The sequence below is a fragment of the Oreochromis aureus genome, linkage group 3 (assembly GCF_013358895.1).
Source record: "Oreochromis aureus strain Israel breed Guangdong linkage group 3, ZZ_aureus, whole genome shotgun sequence".
Lineage (NCBI taxonomy): Eukaryota > Metazoa > Chordata > Actinopteri > Cichliformes > Cichlidae > Oreochromis > Oreochromis aureus.
The window spans coordinates 18886686-18903547 of record NC_052944.1 but is presented as its reverse complement, the minus strand read 5'-3'; the positions used below and the strand labels follow the sequence as shown (position 1 = coordinate 18903547).

The 16862-nt window shown below is 39.6% G+C and overlaps 1 long non-coding RNA gene across 1 annotated transcript in view; it reads left to right on the top strand.

The window, feature by feature from the left end:
- LOC120438922 overlaps positions 1–14145 on the top strand; it is a 31343-nt gene extending 17198 nt beyond the window's left edge. The window contains exon 3 of the long non-coding RNA XR_005612254.1: positions 14059–14145. This is a non-coding gene — a long non-coding RNA (uncharacterized LOC120438922). The remainder of the gene's footprint in view (positions 1–14058) is intronic.
- The last annotated feature ends 2717 nt before the right edge of the window (positions 14146–16862 follow it).

The window sequence follows — 16862 nt, the reverse complement described above, 5'->3', positions numbered from 1 at the left end:
ATACAATAAAAAGAATCCTCTTTGCGGAGATTTGATTTCTGGGGGGAAAAAGGTGCGTGTGGAGTGCCCCTGAATGACTTTTTGACAGCTGTTTGTTTTTGAAGAAGCACCGGGCTAATTTATTTATTTCTCTGACACATCACTGGATATGTAAAGCGCCTCGGCTCTGTTTGCTCTTCGTACAAAAAGAATCAGTGAGCCCTTTTATTCATTGTTTGAGCAGCGGGAAGACGTGGTCTGTAATATTCATGAACATTTTGCCTACTTAAATGCTGAGTGCCCCAAAAAGAGGAAAAGACAAGAAGAAGAAGCTACAGGTAATATTAAATGCATGTGCCTGTCTAATATGATATCACGCAAGATAATCAATGAGTTAACGTGGCCAATGCATGCCACTCCCACTTTCAGAATTAACTGCTTCGGCTGCCTCTCAGGCTTCAATTTGCTCTCCTGTAATTGAAGGAGGAAGCGGGGAGCACAATGGACTCGAGGCGATGTGTTGATTAGAATTGATGACTGCGTTCAGTGTCTGTACATTTCTTGTGCAATGGAACGGCTGCAGACCAACAATGGAAACGTTAAAAAAGTGTGAAAAAGTTTTGAATCCATACCTTTTTATCCACCTTTATTGGCACTTTTATCCTTCTGAAGCAAGCCTTACAATTTTTAATAGACACTCAGAAGACTCGGGTGGAGACTTTTCACCTAAGATAGCTAATAAGGTTTTCAACCTTGAATTAAATCAATTATATCAACTTGCAGTCTGAGTTTTACTCATCTGCAATCTGCTCAGTCCGAATGCAAGAAAACAATGTGCAGGCAGAGTCGCTTAATGTTACGAGTTTACACGGGCCGATAGGAATCTTTGTGCAACACAAATTTTGACCGTCTCCCACACGGCGTTTATCTGCCGAAGGCTTTGTCAATACAGCCATGACTTTTATTAATTTCACTGCTCCACTGAGGCATTGATCAGAGCTTCCATCTTTCCTATGATCTCATTTCAGGCTGTAATGTGAAACTACAGGGTCAATAAAGACATCTTATTTAATTCCTATATTTGGTCCAGTGGTTTGTGGAACTGATCTCTTTGATAACCATCTTCAGTTTCATTTAAGGGCCAGTAATACTGTAGCTGCAACCACAGGCTGTGTTGCCGTGAGACGTTTACTTAGTTTAAAATGACAAGCCCCTTTGGGCTGCACCCTTGATGTTTTACGCTATATTACATTTTGTCCAAGTTTGGGTCTGCTTTGTGTCAGTTTGTGTCATATAACATTCTTACTGGTAGTAGAGGTGGGCGGATCGATCCAAATATCGATAGTATCGATATCGGATTGATACTAGTACGCTTGGATTGATGCTTTGCTTTTATCCTTCAAGTTCATTATGTAGCCCGCTGAACTGTGTTAATTATTTCTTTGGAAAACAATTAAACCTCAAACATGCACTATGAAAAATGTCCGAACCTTTTTGTGTGCTTTAGAAACAGAAAAATGTACATTCCAGGTCTCCATAAACCCAGTTTGAAAACACATGAAAAGCTGAAAGGTGTGTTCTCTCACAGTCACAGTGATATAGTGGTGATTAAAATGTTCTCAGAATTTGCAAATTGAGAATTTATCTCATAAGTCATGGCACACTACTCTTCCCAATTAGTTGCCTGAATAACTTAAAATTATTGATACTGATATTGGCAATAATGGCCCTGTATTTACTTGCTATTGGATCGATATCAAAATTTGTAGTGTGGCACAGCAGTATTCTGAATGAGGGAAAGTGTGAATGTTGAAGGTTTTTGTTGAAATGTCCAGGCAAGTATATACATGTTAAATGACAAGATATACGTGTTCAAATAGCGTCAATTAACTCACAACTTCAGGATTTTTATTTCTATATGATAATTCTTCATAATTAAACAATAAGAACAAGTAGTCTGATGTCCTGTAATCATTATGAAGCTATAATTTGAAATACAATAACATATTAGGCTTTCGTACAAAGCATTGCTATCGGATCAGTATCGAATAAAAATTTAATCTAGGCCTATTTCATGAGCAGGCTAATTTTAATTCCAAAAGCTATTATGAAAAAGTTGTACTATAAAACATATACTAAATCAAACCCCAAACAGTCCAAGAGACCATTCAGCAACCCCCTGGCAACCACTGCTATTGTTTTCTTGATTGGTTTTAGGGTGGTTGCTGGCAGTTGCTCGGTTGCAAAGAAGTTCGCCGCACTACTGTTTACATGAAAGATGGCGACTCGTGTGCAAACACCTGCTAGCTGCTGAAGAAACTACTGTGCAAGCTGAAAAACACCAACCAATAACGGAGACATTTTTCCTTCAAAGTAATTCAAACAAATAAGAGAATGTCAGGATTACAAAGTTACAAAGTAAGAGCATGAACTAATAAAAACAGAGTATGAAGAGCCTTTCATATACAGTCACAAAGCAACAGAAAAGAGGAAAATAAGGGAGAAAATTACACAATAAAATCAACAGATAGTTAAAGTAGGAGTGCAAATAGGATAATTACCTCAGATGTACAATTGCACCTTTTTACAACTAGCATGGTGTACCCATGTTGGCCATTAGAAATAACACAAGCTTAAGGCTGTTAAGACTTTTGTGGACTTTTAAGGTTACACTGACTTCTTTTTTACTGTGTCTGAAACAAATTTATAGCCCTGTATCATTTATCAAATCATCTGAAGTCTTAAAAAAGTTAAAAAAAAAAGTCCTCCAATAAACTGCCCACCGCCACCACAGACATAATTTCCTTTCTAAAAGGCATGTCACACTGTTCTTTTGTCTTTCTGCAGAGGTCAAAGCTAAGAAGAGACTACACAAAAGAACAACGCTGATAAAAGTGATATCCTCTATATTAAATGCAGGGGGAAACATTGATATCGCCGCCCTGCTTTGCCTATTCTTTTTTTTATCAACACAACACAGTATCATATCGGAAAACAAACCTCGGAGAAAATTCTGGAGAAACTGCTATGTGTGATAACGCTGTGGCGAGGTGCCCTTTACTTGCAGATAGGGCTTATAATGAGGTAAAAAACAGGGGAAAACATTGGATTAATAATACATGGGTCATTTGTAAATCAATGGAGGGGCACTGGGCCAGTGAATAGGCTTGAGGATTTATTCTGATTACAGAATGGCAATAAAGGACCATTTACAACCTGAATGGGACAGCTAGTAATTAAGGAGCTGCCTTAAAACAAAGAAGAAAAGAGTTCTGCGGGAGTAGGCCGTTAACTCCGGGGAGAACCACTGCATGTTAATGGACATGCTGTATTTCACCTGCAGTTGGTGGACAAGAGCAAGAAAGCTGGTCCTCTAGGAAAATTTGCAGTAGACATCCATCTTATTATAATATTTGGACCGCACTGCAGTATAACACCACTGGCCTGCTGCATTGTGAGGTAGAATGCATTGGAAATTGAGTGAACGGAGCCAAAGGGGACAAGCAAGTTATGCACGAAAAATCAACATGGTTAAAAATTTACACCCCATGTTCTAAAATAATCCAGGCTTGTTGTCAAGCGTGCAGCCATTTTCGTATTAATTATGACTCTTTCTTTGGGTTAGTCTAATTAACTTCCGCTTTATTGTACCAAATTGCAAATACACCAACTATTGACTACATTAGTGTCAATATGATTTTATCCCCCTGACAGCATGATGGATTAAGTGCTGGTGGCTGTGGTCAGCCACCTCTTTAATTGGTTTGTCTAAATGTTTTATGAAATCAAGATAAAATTCAATCAATCTCCTGAAATTGCTGATTCAGCCTAAACCGCAATGGACATTTTGATTGATGTCCGCGGCCAAGGGGGCTGCAAAGGTGATATGTGCCTGAGTAGCAACAGCTCAAGGTTAAATGGTGCTAGGAGAGTGTTTTTATGACAGGAGGGGTGAAACGGCAGCGCGCACACACACAGCGAGGGAGAAGCCTGTTGGTTTTACTGCAGGACATGCTGCTGCTCCTGCTCCTGCAGCTAGAACAGCAAAGCTACAGACGCTTCACAGATGGGTTGTGACTGCTGAGACGTTTAGAAGATGGAAAATATGGTTTGATCAATCTAACGCCCTGTGCAGGATTGACTGCGCTCACCAGATATTTCACAATCAGTCCATTAATTTCACCTTCTGACTTTCAATGGAAATCAATAGTCATAAAACTTTGCCTAAAAGATTTGCTTTTATTTATTTATACATTTTGAAGCCTGGTTTGACAACTGTTTATACAGTTTTGAGCTCGCAGTTGGTGATTTAAATGTGTCAGATATAAGGCTACAGCCAGCAAACGTCTCCTTCGATGGATTGGGTTGCTTTCACTGCTTTTATAGGGCATAAGAGGGGCGAGCAAGAGTTTAATGCTGCTAATCAAACACACTTGATTAGCAAATCATCAGAAAGTGTGAGCACCTCTATAAAAGTAGAGGATTTGACACTTTGCTGGCCTGAAGCATTCAGGTGCATGTTAACACAATGTGACAACCTTCTCAGGAGTTAATGTCTAAATAATTTCACCCCACAAATCATCACAATTCAGCATGTTAAATATTAAAGTTAGGCTTGTTTGAATTGTGAAAGTTTCTTTCTGTAAAAAGACTTCTGAAACAATGTCTGACCACACCTAAGCAGAGGTGTTTGGTCGTAAGTTTGGTCACTTTTGGTGAAAACCAAATGTAGCAAATTAGCACAAACACCTATCATACCAACAGTTAGCACGGCGGTGGAGGGGTGATGATTTGGGCTTGTTTGCAGTCACACTGCAGGACCTGGGCACCGTTCAGCCATTGAGTAGACCATGAACTCTACCAAAGGATTGTAAAGTCAAATGGGAAGTTACATGTCCAACAACTAAAGCTTGGCCCAAACTGGGTGAACCAAAAAAACCCAAAAATGGCCCAATCAATGACCAGACCTTGACCCAATCGAAATGTTGGGATGATTGGACCTTGGAGCTGTGCATAGATAAATGTCCGCAAACCTCATGCACTGAAGCAATGCTATAAAGAAGACAGGGCCAAACTTCATGGGCAACAATGCGACAGAATGCAAGTAATACAAAAAATGATCGTTTCAAACGATTGCTGTTTTTTACATGACAGCAAGGCCAAGCTGCCATTATCAGAAATGCACCGATCAAGCTGTCAAACTCAAAAGTTCATCACACAACAAAAAGCAACAAGTAAAACATTTTGGCCTTTTATATTTTCACATTGACGCCGATGTTTGTTCATGAACCAAAGTACTGGACAAAACTGAAATTTTGACCTGATGACAACATATGCAAACCTAGAAATGTCAACCTCTTGATCGAAAAGTTAAAATATCGCCAGAATACGCCGCAGACGACCAAAATGTCAACGTTTGATACCAATCCACCTAATTTATTACACCAGTCCAAACCAGGGTGATGGACTATCCCAGCCAACACCTCCATCCTAAATAATCTACATGAGGAATAACCAGCATTACTATTTTTTTTCCTGTTGGTCTAATCAATACAAGACTGAGCTGTAATGACGCCTCACCATGAAACCTCCTTCACTAGAGAAGATGGCACTACTCCACCCTGCATTTAAAAAAAAAAATACACTGAAAAATGCTCCGTTTTACCCTGATGTGATTTTTAGTGTGAAACTCTAATTATGCTTTAATGGGTTTTATAATTGCAGATAAATTGCTTATTTTGGACGAGGATTGATGTTTCCATTCAAATGAGATAGATTTCTAATTAAAAGCTAATTGAGCATAAATCAGGGAATTGTCTCACATTGGAAAAGACCAAAGGTAACCACTGAGTTTTTTTTTTTTTTCACGTATCTGCACATTTTGCAGGTTGGGCTGTAATAGGAGTTCACTGGCTGCCTGCTGCTGTGACTCACCGTACCCTCGCGTAGATATTTTTCTACAGTGTGACATATGCTATCTGGGATGTCAGCTGAAATGAGAGGACGGCTGAAATGCAAAGCCATTTCCTGCTTGTTCTATTGTGGGGCTCAGCCATGTTGCTCGCCTATTGTATGGCTTCTTCCAAGTTATCTGTCAGGGCTGGCGAGCACCCTATTATTTTCTGCCATTTGACTGTCCCCTCTGCCACAGTGCAACACTTCTGTCGTGCCATGTGATCAATCTGATTCTTTTGACACCCAGCGAACAGTATCTAGCTATCTGTAATGGCGGTAATGTTTTCTGTCACAAAATGGTCCTGGGAAAAAGGGTGTGGGAGAGCGAGAGAAAGCTACAGTGAGAATAAGAGAGTGAGTAAGAGGAAGAGAAGATAACGGAGAAAGGCAGACAACCTTTAGGAGAAATATCATAGTCGAGTCTTTACCTAAAGTCAGAGCCACTTTTTATTGTTGCCTCTCCCTTGCATCTGCAGTCTCTTTCTATGTTTTAAACCTGTGAGTAAGACAGAAATCCAATCCCAGCCTCGGTGTGTACGTGCACAACGCAGCGAAACAACGTTATTTGAGAAGCTGTTAGTCCTAAGTGCTTTATTCCTATTGATTCTTTGAAAACTTTGAGAAAAGAATCAGCAGAAGCAAACAGAAAGGCATTATAATTCCAGCGCTCCGTCCTACGTGTTGTCTTTCAAGGTGACACGGCGGCCCGCAATTACACTACACATGGCTTCACTGTCACTCCAGACTGACAAAGCTGGAAAGTGCCTCCTTAGCCCTGTTGCGCTCACAGAGAAAAGCCGGCACTGGATTCGACCTTAGTGGTTTCCAGTTTATAGTAACACAGTGTCAAGTTGGACTGAACACAAAAAGTGCTAGTAAAAAACTCGAAGTTTAAAGATGAAAACTCCTTTTTGCACGGGATTACTATTACCTGGGAATCTAATAATTGTGCATAATCTCTGATCTTAATAACGTGAATCTGTCACATCTGCATTTTGTGAGGATTCCACTGCAAGTTTATCACATTTTTTGTTCTCCATACTTGTCTTCTACTTCTTCCCTACACTAGACTTCTGGCAAGTATTGGCAAGTACAAGTGAAAGTTTGGAAAGCATGCGGATGAAAATTTAGGAGAATGAAAACGCAAAGAATGTCGAGCTGGATAACATCCAAAGCCGCATCTGGTAAAGAATCTTTTGCCGGCTTCCAACAGAGTCGGTTATTTTGTGACAGCCTATTAATATTAATGTTACGTCTCCAGCTGGTGATGTCAGTAAATGAGCGCGAGTGAAGCGCACACTTTGCTCATCCTGTTTGAATGTCCTGTACTAAACATATGCCACGAAGACCACTGGTAATGCCGGATTAGGACTATGTCAGTTTTTAAAAGTTATACTTTGGTCCACTTCACTTGACTCTTTGGAGATTAAGACAGCAGATTGTGCTGCACAAAGTGCTTTACAAACTAAAAAACAACAACTAAAATAAGGAAAATGCACAACAATGATGCAATAAAAATATAAAGGAGAAAGAATAATACATTAAGACAATAAAAAAACTGAAAACACCAAAGACTAAGTCAGCGTGCTAAAACTCAGTCCATAAACATTCGTCCTCATTAGAGATTTAAAATGTGCAGATCTAATATTTAGCAGCAGAGTCTGGGACCTGCCAGGTTCTGATGCTGCAAGACTTTTTTTAGTTCCTGTGAATGGATAACATTAGTTTTGAACTAGACCTCATGGTTCTTTCTGGAGCATGATTAGATAGAAGCTCAGATAAGTAAGAAGGTGCTGATTTAAAAACAAAAAGTACAATTTTAATGGGATCCTGTAAGTAATAGGAAGCCAGTGTAAAGAGATCAACACTGGGGTTATATGTTTCTTCCATTTAATACCAGTCAGCAGATGAGCAGCTGCATTTTGGACCAACTGGACACGATAAATAAAGGACTGGTCCAAAGCAAAGGACAGAGCATTGCAGGGTTAGCTCCGTTTTGCCTTCAGAACTACTTTAACTCTTCATAGCACACCTTAATCGAAAAAGTATTCACTTAGGTTGAGATCTGGTGATTGTGGAGGTCATTTGAATACAGTGAACCTATTGAGATGTTCTAGAAACCAGTGTGAGATCATTTGAGCTTTGTGACATGGTGTGTTATACTGCTGGAAGCAGAAATTAGAAGACGGGTACACTGTGGTCATAAAGGAATAAAAGGTCAGCAGCAACACTGAGGTAGGCTGTGGTGTTTCAGTGATGCTCATTTGGTACTAAGGGACACAAAGTGTGCCAAAGAAATATCCCCCACACTATTACACCAGCAGCAATCTGAACCATTGATACAGGGCAGGATCGATCCATGCTTTCATGCCGTTTACACCAAATTCTGACTCTACCATCTGAATGTCACAGCCGAAATTGAGTCTTCAGATCGGGGAACGTAGATTTTAGTGAGTTTGTGCAAATTGTATCCTCAGTTTCACAGTCTTCAGCTGCTGTAGCCAAACAGCCATTTTCACTCCGAGAACTGCTGCTCACTTTTTTCAGGTCACTCTGTGGAAAAATCCCAGTAGGTCAGAGATTTCTGTAATACTCAAACCAGACCACCTGCCACCATCAAACATACCATGCTCAAAGTCACTTAAATCACCTTTCCTCCTCATCCTGATGCTTAGTTTGAATTTGAGGCAGTCTTGTCCGCATGCCTAAATGCATTAAGCTGCTACCATGTGATCAGCTGATTAGACATTTGCCTTAATGAGCAGTTAAGCAGGTGTACCTAACAAAGTGGCGAGTGTGTGTATGTTTGCTGTGTAGCATCATGTAATTGATTCTGTGGCTGTCAGGTGTTTATTTCTGTGGAGCCTTCAGTTACAATTGTAGCTGTAATTAGTTTTGCTTGCACGGGAAATTCTGCATTCAACACTTGTCACAAAAGCAGCAACTGTAAGAGAAATGAGTCCACAGTAAAGAGGCTAGCGTAATAAAAAGCTGTAACATTCCTAATAATGCCAGTCTACCTCAGCAAAGGGCCTGGAATTACTTTGTGAGCCGGCTAGCCTCTTAATTCATCTCACTAGTTATAATGCTGCTTTGTGTTGCACTATAGGAAGATAAAAAGCTGCAGAAATATATGACATTTTTTATATTTTCCTCTAACTTGCCAATTGGAAACACCATTATCCCCAGAAGAGAAGAAATCAAGGACTATCGCTGAACGCTACAACTGCACAATGCACGGCGTAACAAAGTTTTTTGGCGAGCATAAAGGCATTTGAACACCGTGACTACAACTTCCTTCAATTGTCTGTAGCAGCAGCTCCTCTCCCGTGTCTTTCAGTTAAACTGAAGAAATATAAAAAATGTCGTTTAAAAGAAGATTACGTAATCTTCTTTTAAAAACTACAGTTGTGAACTTTAAGTGGACTTTACTTTCACAGTTGAGTGCAGCTGTTGTTGCAGTGGAGGACCTCTATCCCCGTTGTGCTAGTCAGTATTTACAGACTGCAAAATAGGATTGACTGGGGTCACTAAAAATAGATGTTTCTGACAATCATTGTTTTCAGAATAGGGATGAGTCTGAGAATGAAGCATGGGCCCATCTTTTCATTGACTCTGTTGACAACAGAAAATGTATAACATGAGTTGAATAACTAATGTAAATGTGTGTGTTTTGCTGTCTTACACCTTTGGTACAGAATTCAAATAATACAATAAGACTAGAGCTGAATTATTGACCAGTAAGAGGCCAGAATCAGACCATTTTCGATAAACTGCAGGGGGACCACCATGAAAACATTTGTAAAGACAAACCCAATCACACACTTCAGTCACACCCAGTGTAACTTGGCCATTTTAAAGACGCTTAAAGTGGCTAATGCTATCCAGAGCTCAGAGCCAACCACAAGCCAGCAGCCTCAGTATGAGCAACGGACCAAAGCAGTTATCATGAAAATTACGGAGACTAATAACAAAGACAGGAGTCGATGCCCTTACATGCTGAAAATGGTGCAAGTATTTGAAATTTGTTTTACCATATATTTCTGTTCCACCTGCTTTTGTTTAGCACCGTAACATATGTCAGGTAAAGGTGCACAGTGACTCATTATCACTGAACTATTTGCACTTCTTCCCAGGAGCAGAACACGTTATCTTCAGTTGTTTAATTGTTTGAGAAACTGTGGGTTCTCTCTGGGTACTCCGGCTTCCTCCCACAGAACGAAGACACATATATGTATACATATATTATTTTTTTTCTCTCGTTGAATATTATTGTTTTCTTTACTTTTGCACCTTTCTGGTCCAGCTACCTAATTTCAAGAAACCACACAATAACAATAAAAAGCTCTAAGTCTTGTCCAGGGTGTAAGACAGCTGGGAGAGGCTCCTGTGAAACTGGATATGGGGGGGCTGGAAGGAGAAGCGGAAGACGATGGACTGAATAAAAGTTTAAGAAGTTGTTATTTTTCCCATACATGCTGTCAGTTCATAGAAAGAAAACTGAAACTGGCTGAAGTCGATATCGGCGGCTCTTGGCAATTGCAGTCGGTGCATCTCTACATACTAATGTAACACTGAAATCAAATCGGAAAACTGAATCTTTTAACTTGGATTATGATGTAGTGAAGACAGGAAAAAATCCAGAAGAATCAGCCTTACTGTCAGAATATTAAAGTAATCAAATGTCAACCTACCAACCTCACAGGATAGTCCAAACTCAAACCTATTCGCAAAAATAACCCCCCAAAAATCTGCAGTTTCCTCATTTTGCTAGAGTTTGACTTCATAACTTTTACAAAATTATTCACTTTGTGAGTAAATAATTGTGCTTTCTGTGAAAAAGCAACAGGAAGGGTTGGTTGGGAGCTGTTCCCATAAAATTAGGCAGCAAGTTGTATTTGGGCCGATTTTCTGCCGTAGAAAGGTGGCCATTTTTAACTCTCGGTTTCATTTCACTACAAAGAGTTTCTTTGTGACTTGACTGCGAATATACTACGATAACAGAGGCAGAGGAAAAAAAACAAGAAAATCCTAACTGTGAAAAACTGCAACAGGTAGACATGAGTCTGCAAAGCACTCGATAGCATTGGCACAGAAAGAACATTAACATGAAACTATCATTTAACTTGCACAGAGCTCTGGAATTGCATCTGCATAACACATAATGCTATGCGGGTAGAATCCCAAGCGTGTGAGTTTTATTATTTTGTTTACTACAGTCCAGAAAAAGAAATGCCACCTTGCACATTGAGGCTCCAAGAATTCAATGCGAACAAAGTGTGCAGTCTAAAAAGAAAAGAGATTAATGTTCCAGTATGAGTGGAGATTTCTTGGCTGCATTCAATTTACAGAAGCAAATAGGAAAGCTGAAAATAATCAACAGAAAGAGAAATTTCTGAAATCCATCTGATAGCTCCACAACAACGCACAAACCAAAGCATGCCAGTCATTTCAAGATTAATGTGTGGGTATCCATAGCCTCCCCCTAAAACCAGTTATTCACTCGAGTCTAGCAACAGTGAGCTTAGTCGTGCCACATAACTCTAAAGAAAAATCCAGAAATATTAAATGCCTTCCAAAGTTTGTCTCGTGTCACCAAAATTCCACCTCTCTGCCTTTTTCACAGTGACAGACGTTAAACATTATATCCAAATTGGATCTGGGAGATGCGAGCGTACTCTGCATCTGCTCCGAGGGACATATACACTGAGGCGGCTGATCGTTCGAGGAGGCACTGAAAATTGTGCTGTCATGGTAGAAAATGCTGAGAGATTAATACGGGTGCATTTCACTGCCATCATCTCGCTTTCATTATCAAGTAACAAGCGCTGGAGAGGAAAAAAAATAAATAAAACTGCTTCACTGCTCAACCTGAGATGCGAGTGTGACATTATGTTGACAATTCAGTGTGTGGGTACTGTTCAGACAGATACAGGCATATCAATGCAAGCCATTACTGTCTTTAGTAGATTGGCTTAGCTTTGTGCTGAGGTGTAATTGCGCAGCTGTCTGGCATTAGTCCTCCCGAACAAATTGGTTTGGGTAAGACTGCCTTCCAAATGCTGTATGATGCACAGTGAATGCACACAAGATCTCCTTTCGGTTAGCTTCTAGCGCGTGACAATCACTATTTTCCCCTAGCTTGCCAACATTTGTCATACTATTGTGAAGTGGCAGTTATGAAATGTTTAACATATCAAAGGTCAGAGTTCGTGAACTGCCTGTGACTCTTGTTCGTCAAGGCGACCATCGAGTTGAAGAACTATGTTGAACGCGCAGAGATGTTAGCGCTACATCTAAGTTAGCGCTTACACTGTTTATGCTAATGTATGCGGAAATGTGGAAGGCTGCGGGGTAATGTATTTCTGATCATACCTCTGTCATGGGATTTGTGTCTTTGTGGCTTAATACATTCATATGAAATACCATTTCAGTTATCCCCTTACAAAGCCCTGGGCTACATGATACCGAGGGGGGATAGCATGTTCTCAGCAAGTGATACTCCTACTGTAGTATCCTTTGGGAATCCTTTGCTATCATGAATTCCGGGCAAGACAGAGAAAATGTGGTCTGGACGTTGCTTACATTTGCCCCTTCACACATTTAGTAAGGAGAGCAGGAGATGGGTTGTGACTAGTTAGCATACTAGCTTGCTATCGGGACAGTTACCTGCTCTCCACAGACTTTATAGTAGGGACGTGTCAGGGTAAAATTCATACAGCGTTTTACTGCCACATGAAGTTTCTCCAGGTAAAATCTGCAAAAGCTCATGTGCTCTCTGTGTCTGTGTGAAAATAAATGGCCTATTTCATAGCTAATGAAAGCTAATCAGGATGTTAAGAGGCTTTAACTGCTACATAAGACAACTGGAATGTGCTGCTTACATTGTGATAGTGCAACAACTGTCATATAAATTTATACCTTTTCCCAGTCCTCGAGGTAATGGTGGCAACACTGATACATCTGAAAATCTATCAAATACTGCGGTCCAGAGAATGAGCCAGATATTACTTAGATGCGTTATATGCTCTCAATCCCCTTTTCAGTGTATTTACATTCAGTACTATAAAGTCATTATTTTTATTGAACGCTATAAAATCTGACATTCGTAACCTTGACTCAGACTGCCTGTTAAACCCAAGGGCTTCATAGAAAAGTTATGTTGCATGTAATTGAGTCTGATCTTAACTTTGATAACTGTTAACAGCTTTCTATGTAGTACTGAGTTACTGCCAATATATTTACACAGAACTTCTGATTCCTACTTTTTATTTTTTTATCCTTAAAGCTGATGCATACACCAAATCTATCTTCCGTAAGTTAATAAATTAGTCAAGGCAGATAAAATTGCTGTTGCTCCAGAGAGCTGATGAGAAAAATGACAATTATATGCTCAAATACATAACCCAGGCGTACGGGTTAAACCATTTTATATCACCTAAAGCCTCAACAGTTTTGAATGCCACTATGTTCGGGTTCTGTTTGCTCAGAATTCACCATTTTTGGACACAAGGGTGGAAAGTTATCAAGTACTAAGGTAGCTAATGGTAATTAGCTAGAATACTAAAAGCAGCAACACATCAAACATGATTTAAATAAATGTTGAGTTCATTAACTGGAATTGGCATAGGTGAAAGGCTAAACCTTTCCATACGGGCATACTTGTTGCTCAATACAGCCACATTTAAGACTTACCAGAGGGGGACTGATTAAGAATCAATGATAAAACATCACCCACTGTACAGTTGTGCACACTATCCATAGAGCTCCAAACCCATTTTGTTCCAGGCTGTGTAAACATGAAAGTTTTATAGCTAAAATCAAACATATTTGTGAATTGTATGTAACTAGGCGCGTTTTTGAAGACATTGAAGTCTTTCTACATCTAGGCAAGAAACATCATAAAGCAATACGGTGACTCCCATGCAATTACATAAACTATTTCATAATCTTCAAACGATAAACCCAGAACATCAGTTTTGAACCAAATACCTGAGAGTCTCTTGGGCTCGCCTACAGTCAGTCCTATACCTAAAATGGAAATCTAATATGAATTGCTTTCTTTCTCTAGGGGAAAAACATTGATTAAACTAACATTTTTTAATTTCAATTTTCATTTTTTAGACACAACTGAGCCCTGAGATAGACTGGAGACTGTACCCTGCCTCTTGCCCTATGACTTCAACTCCAGGCCTTGAAGATCGGTGTCCTGCAGGTTTTAGATGTGTCCCTGATCCAATACGGCTGATTTAAATGGTTAAATTACCACCTCAACATGTCTTTAAGTTTTCTATTGGCCTGCTAATGAACTAATCATGTGATTCAGGTGTGTTGACCCAGGGTGAGATCTAAAACATGCAGGACACCGGCCCTGGAGGCCTGGAGTTGGAGACCCCTGCCATATCACAACTGGTAGGCCTCAACCCCGGCATGACCTTGAATTCGATAATCAGAAGAAGATGGATGGCTGGATGGCTGGATGGATGGGTGTGTGGATGGATGGATGGGTGGGTGGACAGATGGACCATGAGTGAGCTTGGTAAGCTATAATTTCAATTCATGTTACTGATGACTTCTTTTCTGTGTAGCAATATCTTGACTCTAGGCATAAAAAAATAAGTTTTTGACAGTAAAATTTGTCTGTAGTCAGCATAAGTGTGCTTAATAGAAAAATGGGGGGAAAAGATCAAATGGGTTTCTATGACGGCTTCAAGTCAGCAGTCTTTTAACAAATCAAAACATGATTAATCTCTCCCATAAAATCTGTGGAACGGAGCAGCGTTTTTATGAATGGACCTTCAAACTCCTCAAGAGATGATTAATCAATGTCTGCTAGAGACAGATTTTTTTTTTTTCTTAGAGAAAAGTGTGACTTTTGTCAGCTTTGACTCTAATGAGTTCCCCTGTAGAATTGCAAATTACAATTAGTTTTTTTTTCTGTTTTTTTCTGCCTTTGTACTCCTCATCAGCCCATGAGACACATATTGTCAAATACGATTATGAAACACAATATAAACTGTACTTAGTAAGCCAGTGTCAGACCTCATATTTCAAAGACAACACAGAAGGAAAGCCTGGAGCTGACTTTAAAATGTATTGTTTGGTTACTTAACTGAGATAGTCAAAGGTATTAAAGGTGTTTGGAATAGTTTTCATTTGCAAGGTCCAGATGGGTGAAAGAGATTGATTTTTTTTCATGGTTTTGCAGTACAGTTAAATGATCTGTTAGTAAATCTACGCCTACTTACGTAGTTTTACATCTAATAATTCTAGCTGATGTAGGATTCATTGGAATGACTGTAAAATAAAACCCTGCGTATTATTCTTTTATCCAAAAATATCCTCGATATCTGTGAGATCTCACACAAGCTCTTACCCCGCTGGACTCGGCAGTCTCAAACCAGTTAGGGAAGCGACGTGAAATGTAAATTCCAAATTTTACTTTCAAAGTAGCTTTGAGCGTTAAGGAATAGCAAACCGCTCCTATGAAAGTTTCATTCCAGCCCTTTTGACGGTAATCCCTTTCTCATCACTCCTTTGAACGCTTTCGGTGCAGTTAAAAGAGGAACAATCGATAATGAACTGAATCTGGCCACATTAGAGCCCCCATCTGGGATATAAATGCTCTCTTCCCCAAAAAATCCATAACATCACGGGTGAAATGCAGTGACAGAGCTAAAGACAGAATATGTTCTCAATGCACTGGGCTTTTTAAAAAAAATTTATTTATTTTTTTTACAAACTGAAAACAATACAGCACTTTCATCCATTTAGGGATCCATTGGCGTCCATCCACTGAGCCTTGCATTGTTCTTCTGTCAGTTTCATTCACATGTAGAAGTGTCTCAGGAAGATGACTGAAACTTTAACTGCATTTTTCCTCAAATGCCACCACATAAATTAACACGCTCTCCTTTGCAGTGTTCATTTGTGCTCTTCTTCTATTGTTGAATCTGGGCACGTATGCCCTACTCCCTCACCTGTTTCCCACAGGGTCATATTCCACCTCAGTTAATTGAGTAATTAAATATTTTTATATCCATGCTGGCGAGAGTTGGGACAGCCATATAAATACTGTAATAACAGGGCTGACTTTCTGCTATGAAGGTCAAGCTTGTTGCACAGACTTCTCTCTGCCCCTTAAATATTTCATTAGTTCAAAATGAAAAATAGTACCCCCAATTCAAACATACCTGCAAGTCATTCAGAAAGGCTTTCCGATGCAGAATTTACAATATAAGCAGGGCAATTTTGTTTTTATTTACCTTTTTTCGAACCGTCATGTTAAGATTGTCTTATTCGTGTTTCTCTATAATTCTTAGAAACAGAGATGTGACTCACTATCAGAAATGGATGAAATCATATTGCAGGTGTACTGAATCAGCCCACTCTGATTCATAAAATAGGACACAAGGTAAAATGTAAAAAAAAAAAAATTGCCAGTGTTAAACGCTGTGATTATAAGCAAATATTTGATATTAGAAGTGGCATTTCTGGCATTTTGGCTGAAAAGTTACTTGATTGATTGATTGAAAAATAACCAATAGCGCACAATTAAATGGGTTCCGCATATAAATGTGCTGTTAAGTAGATCAAATAGTAGACATGAAGGACACAGACATTGTACTAAGGAGCCTGCCGGTTAAAGATGATTAAACAATACGACTGTATCACACATTTGTAATCTCACCAGTACTGTCACTGGGTAATAACCAGAAAGGTTTGGGACTGCAGTAATGTGCAAAAACAGCCATGCAGATACAATATTAGTAGGACTATACAGTTATCTGGGAGCTACAGATGCATTTTATTGAAATATGGGGGAGTGAGCTGTGGGACTACTAAAGGCTATGTTATCTTATCTTGCTGGCAGTCACAAGCCAGCAAAGACATACGGTGCTGCACAGAAATCCTCCCGCTCTGTTGGT